This window comes from Rhinatrema bivittatum, chromosome 6, assembly GCF_901001135.1.
Source record: "Rhinatrema bivittatum chromosome 6, aRhiBiv1.1, whole genome shotgun sequence".
NCBI lineage: Eukaryota > Metazoa > Chordata > Amphibia > Gymnophiona > Rhinatrematidae > Rhinatrema > Rhinatrema bivittatum.
Window position 1 is genome coordinate 34,008,420 of NC_042620.1, and position 6,000 is coordinate 34,014,419.

The window sequence follows — 6,000 nt, forward strand, 5'->3', positions numbered from 1 at the left end:
GGGGTGCAGCTGGATGGCCCTCAGCACAACTCCATGTAAACATCAGGCCGCTGCATGCAACTAATACCCAAATATAAAAATTCAGAGAAGACTGAACACAAGGGACGTAGTGATACACCAACTAAAATATGCACGTTTTATTTTAAAGGTGTAAAAAAACATTATTGATTTGGGACAAAAAGAAAAGAGATTTGGGGAATAAGACCAGAAGAGGATCGTACAGAAAGCCACAGGACTGGGTATAGCTGACCCTACTAGTGACCAAAAACTCTATTAAAAAAAAAACAAAAAACCCAACATCACAGAGCTTTTACAAATGGGTAATTATCATGCAAGGTACAGACTTAGACTGCGAGCCCTCTGGACACAGTACCTGAATGTAATCCGCTTTGAGTCCAATAAATAAATCAATAATCAATCCTAGAAAGAACCAACGTAATACATTTCTCGCCTGCCCTTTGAAAGGGGATGCAGGCTCCGGGGCTGCATTAAACCGGCCCAAGTCCACCTCGTGTCCAGAGAGGAGCGGGCACCTCGGCGGGGGGGATCCCCAGCCCCTGCGCCTCCAGGGAGCGGGCGGGCGGCGGCTTTGCATGAATGAACCTGCTGCGGGGCCCGAGAAAATACCCCCCCCCCCCCACAATCCGGAGCCCAAGCGGGCGCCCCCCCCGGGCCGGACTGGAAAAGGCTAAAACAAAAAAGCTCTTGCCGGTGCAAGAGGCAGAAGGGACTTACCGAGAGCCGCAGAAAGTTTTCCTGCACACAGGAGCCGCCTCTCTGTGACTGGGCTTGGTAGTTTTATCGGTTGTTGGTGGTTGTTTTTTTTTAGTCTGCCCCCGGCCCCGTCACAACCCTCCCGAGCCTGGCCGCCCCGGCGGGTTCTCCTGAGCCATATTAGGCAGTGCTGCCCGCCGCCGCCGCCACTGTTTGGGATTTGCTGGAGGCAGTGGCGGGAGCGCGGGCTGAGAAGGAGGAGGAGAGGCAGCCCGAGCCCCCTCCCTGTACAGAGACCACGCCGGGATGGGGGGGGGGGAGAGAGAAAGACGAGTCCTGCAAGAGCTCGGGATACCTCCCTCCCTGCCACTCTCCTCCCACGCTGAAGTACCTGAGAGCAGGGGTTTCTTCCTGCTTCACCACAGGACGTTTGGATGTTGCTGCCTGAGGAGTTTGCAGGAAGGAGAAGGGGAACAGGGGAACAGCAGGATTATAACCTGCAAGAGGGGGAACAGGGGACACACACCAACATCACAACCTGCAAGATAGAAACAATAGGCACTGACGTTATTACCTGCAGGAATGGGACAGGGAACAGCAACATTACAACCTGCAGGAGGGCCACAATAAACACCTTTTTTCTTTTAGTTGAGAGAGGAAGTGAAGGGGAAGTCAGAGATCAATAGACTCTGCCTTATTGCAAGAGGAAAGGACAAATTAGATAGGCCTGCTGGTCAGAGCCCATGGCCATTGTTCAATAAAACATTTTTTCATAGGCAGAGATTGGGGGGGAAAGATTTTTAAATAACTGCTTCTTAATGAAAATCTTCAGAAAGGAGACAAGCCAAACAAATTATAGCATGCACACAGAGGAGGATTGATAGTAGCAGGTAAGAGATGGGATAAAGCCATCTTGTCATGCTTTCTGTTAACATGCTTGACATTAATTTACAGTTCACTATGACATGGCATTATGATCATATTTCATATTTAGATGTGTACGTCCAGGTTTATCCGGGGTTGTTCCAAAACACTGTTTATCGAAAACCCACCGACAGGAATAATTTGTTAAAATTTCAGATTTTTTAAGCTTAGGCTTCCAGCCAACCAGTTGTTATCACATTCAACATACTTGCTCCAATTCAGATGAATATAACAGACAGGCCAAAATATTACCTCGACATATTTTAGTTGGGGGTATCCTAAGAGTGCAATTTACAGAAAAAAAAGTCATCTGAAGAGCACGGCTCTGTGATCGTCAAGATCTCTTACAATATAAATTTTGAGCTAATTCTTCTACAATTGTTTGTGTCTTTAAATACAAAAATACAGCAGCAGAAATTGCTTCTTCCATATATATGGATCAAATTGGTGGCAGATGATACAAAATTATTCAGAGTGATTATATCACAAGCGGATTGTGATAAATTGCAGGAGGACCTTGTGAGACTGTAAAATTGGGCATCCAAATGGCAGATGAAATTTAATGTGGACAAGTGCAAGGTGGTGCATATAGGGAAAAATAATCTTTGCTGTAGTTACACGATGTTAGGTTCCATATTAGGAGCTACCACCCAGGAAAGAGATCTAGGCATCATAGTGGATAATATATTTAAATCGTCTGCTCAGTGTGCTGCAGCAGTCAAAAAAGCAAACAGAATGTTAGGAATTGTTAGGAAGGGAATGATAATAAAATGGGAGGATGTCATAATGCCTCTGTATCGCTCCATGGTGAGACCCCACCTTGAATACTGGGTACAATTCTGGTCGCCACATCTCAAAAAGATATAGTTGCGATGGAGAGGGTATAGAGAAAGGCAACGAAAATGATAAAGGGGATGCAACAACTCCCCTATGAGGAAAGACTAAAGAGGTTAGGACTGTTCAGCTTGGAGAAGAGACGGCTGAGGGGGATATGATAGAGGTGTTTAAAATCATGAGAGGTTTTGAATAGGTAAATGTGAATCGGTTATTTAGTCTTTCAGATAATAGAAGGACTAGGGGGCGCTCCATGAAGTTAGCATGTAGCACATTTAAAACTAATCGGAGGAAGTTCTTTTTCACTCAATGCACAATTAAACTCTGGAATTTGTTGCCTTTGGATGTGGTTAGTGCAGTTAGTGTAGCTGGGTTTAAAAAAGGTTTGGATAAGTTCTTGGACGAGAAGTCCATTACCTTCTATTAATCAAGTTAACTTAGAAAATAGTCACCGCTTTTACTAGCATCAGTAGCATGGGATAGACTTAGTTTTTGGGTACTTGCCAGGTACTTATATTCTGGATTGGCTACTGTTAGAAACAGGATGCTGGGCTTGATGGACCCTTGGTCTGACCAGGTATGGCATGTTCTTATGTTCTTATATAGGTGGTACTATATATTAAAGAGGGCATTGAGTCAAACGGGATAAAAGTTCATAAGAACATAAGACATTTTGAAGAAACAAAATGCAATGTTGAATCTTTATGGATAGAAATTCCAGGTGAAAAGGGGAATAAAATAGCAGTGTTAGTGTTCGTGGTATTTATGGGTGGATCCTTGGGCCGGTAGCAGATGACCACACCCCCGGAGGAAGATCCCGAGAGGGACCACCGGTCAGGCTCAGAGTATGGAGACAGGTACACACTAGTTCGTTTATTAAACAGTATATGGAACCACCAGAGGTGGCAGTAGTGAGCTGGAAGTGACCGGCTGGGCTGTAGTCCCTCAGATACTGGAACGGCGATCCCTGGATAACTGAGCTGTGGAGAAACTGAAATATAGTGAGTAGGCAGGGTATGCAGAGTTCAGGAACAGAACCTTGATGGTAAAACTCACACAATAGTCTCTAGAAGTAGTCCAGGAGCTGGAATGGATTAGGCCCTCGAGGAGCGAGTACCTGGTTCCAGGGAACGCTCTGAGAGAGAGAAGATAACTCACTGGTGTAGTAGGCAGCGATGACTTCCTGGCAGAAGTGGTATTCAGTAGCAAGTCAGGGAACATGGGCCCTCGAGGAGCGAGTACCGGTTCCAGACTGCGATCTGAAAAGCAAAAGAGGAAGCGAGGCCCCCGAGGAGCGGGTACCCCTGGTAAGTCCGAGGAGGCAGAGTAGCAAGGTATGCGGAGAGCGAATCCCATCCGCCGATACCTGGAGGAAAGCCCATGCCAACTCGATTCGTTAGCGATTTCAGAGACCTTAAATATCCGGTGAGGATGATGTCACCTCAGGGGGACGCCCCTGAGATTCGCGCCACTGCTGGTACTTGAGTCGGGGCCGCGCCGCATGTGCGCCCTTAGGCTGCTGGGAAACATGGAGTGCAGCGTCCAGCCAGTCTGGGGATGCCAGAGGGGAACGGCAAGATGACGCCACGGCAGCCAAACTTCCAACAGGCAAAGAGGGAGTCGCCAAAGAGGTATGGTGGGCATAGTGGAGACGTCAAGCAGCGACGGTCGCAACAAGCAGTGAGGGTGTATTACCTTCCACCGGGCCAGAATGAACAAACAAACAATGAAATGCTAATAGAAATTAGGGAAGCAACACTGTAATAATGGATGATTTCAATTACCCCAGTATTGACAAGGTGAATGTTATATCAGGACATTCTAGAAAAGTAAAGTTCCTAGATGAAATAAATGACTGCTTCATGGAGCAGCTGGTACAAGAACTAACAAGAGGGGAAACTATTTTAGACTTAGTCCTTAGTGGAACACAGGATTTGGTACAAGAGGTAATAGTGTTGGAGCCACTTGGCAATAGTGTTCACAAGATGATCAAATTTAACTTAATAACCGGAGGGAGGGCACTAAAGAAATCTATTGCAACGTCATTTAACTTTCAAAAGGGTGCTTATGACAAAATGAGGAAAATGGTTTTGTAAAAACTGAAAGGAGCAGCTGCAAAGATTAAGAGTTTACAACAGGCATGGACTTTGTTTAAAAATACCATCTTGGAAGCCCAGACCAAATGTATTCCATGCATTAGAAAAGACGGAAAGAATTCTAAATGACTATTGGCATTGTTAAAATGGCGAGGTAAGAGAGGCTATAATAGCTAAAAGAATATCTTTCAAGAAATGGAAAAGGGATCTGAATGAAAACAGGAAACAGTATAAGCACTAGCAAATTAGATGCAAAGCATTGATAAGAAAAGTGAAGAGAATTTGAAAAGAAGCTTCCCGAGGAAGCAAAAACTCATAATAAAAAAACTTTTTCAGGTACTTTTGAAGTAAAAAGCTTGTGAGGGAGGCAGTTGGACCATTAGATGATCATGGGGTAAAAAGGACACTTAAGGATGACAAAGCCATAGCAGAGAGACTAAATTAATTATTTGCTTCAGTATGTACGAGAGATATCCATGCCAGAAATTATATTCAAAAGTGATGATTCAGAGGAGCTGAAACAAATTTCAGTGTACCTTTAAGATGTAATAGGGCAAATTGACAAACTAAAGAGTAGCAAATCACCTGGATCAGATGGCATACACTCCAGAGTGCTGAAAGATCTGAAATTGCAAACATGTTTTTGGAAATTTGTAAATTATCATTAAAATTGTCTATGGTACCTGAAAACTGGAGGGTTGCCAATGTAATGCCAGTTTTTAAAAAAGGGATTCAGTGGTGAGCCAGGAAACTACAGACCAGTGAGTCTGATGTCTGTGCCAGGCAAAATGGTAGAAGCTATCATAAATAAGAAAATTGCTGAACATATATTTATTTATTTATTTAACATTTGTATATACCGGGATTCATGCGAATTAGCATATTGTCTCGGTTTACATTGTAACTGAAAAAACAAGCATGTAAGAATGCTAATTATATAGATAGGCATAGTTTAATGGGACAAAGCCAATATGGATTTAGCCAAGAAAAGTCTTGCCTAACCAATCTGCTACATTTTTTTAGGGTGTAAATAAATGTATGGGTAAAGGTGAACCAGTTTATATAGTGTAAATGGATTTCCAGAAAGCATTTGACAAAGTCCCTCATGAGAGAATTCTTCGGAAATTAAAAAGTCAAGGGATAGGGGGCAGTGTCCTATTGTGGACTAAGAACTGATTAAAAGATTAAAAAAAAAAACAAAACAGCGAGTAGGGCTAAAGGATACATTTTCTCAGTGGAGTGCTCCAGGGATCTGATCTGGGACCCCTGCTTTTTAACATATTTATAAATGACCTGGAAATGAGAACGAGTGAGATGATCAAATTTGCCAATGACACAAAATTATTCAAAGTTGTTAAATCACAAGAGGATTGTGAGAAATTGCTAGATGACCTTGCAAAACTGAGAGGCTGGGCATGGAAATACCAAATTA

At 43.6% G+C, this 6,000-nt stretch overlaps 1 protein-coding gene across 3 annotated transcripts in view; it reads right to left on the reverse strand.

Annotated features, from left to right (window-relative positions):
* MYLK (myosin light chain kinase) overlaps window positions 1-1,008 on the reverse strand; it is a 741,434-nt gene extending 740,426 nt beyond the window's left edge. For 2 of the 3 annotated variants that reach the window (XM_029605226.1, XM_029605227.1), the window contains exon 1: window positions 736-1,006. The gene's annotated coding sequence lies outside the window, so the exon portion shown is untranslated. Of the gene's footprint in view, window positions 1-735 lie in introns of all 3 variants that reach the window. The other variant, XM_029605228.1, reaches the window with a different exon arrangement.
* Between the last annotated feature and the right edge of the window lie 4,992 nt (window positions 1,009-6,000).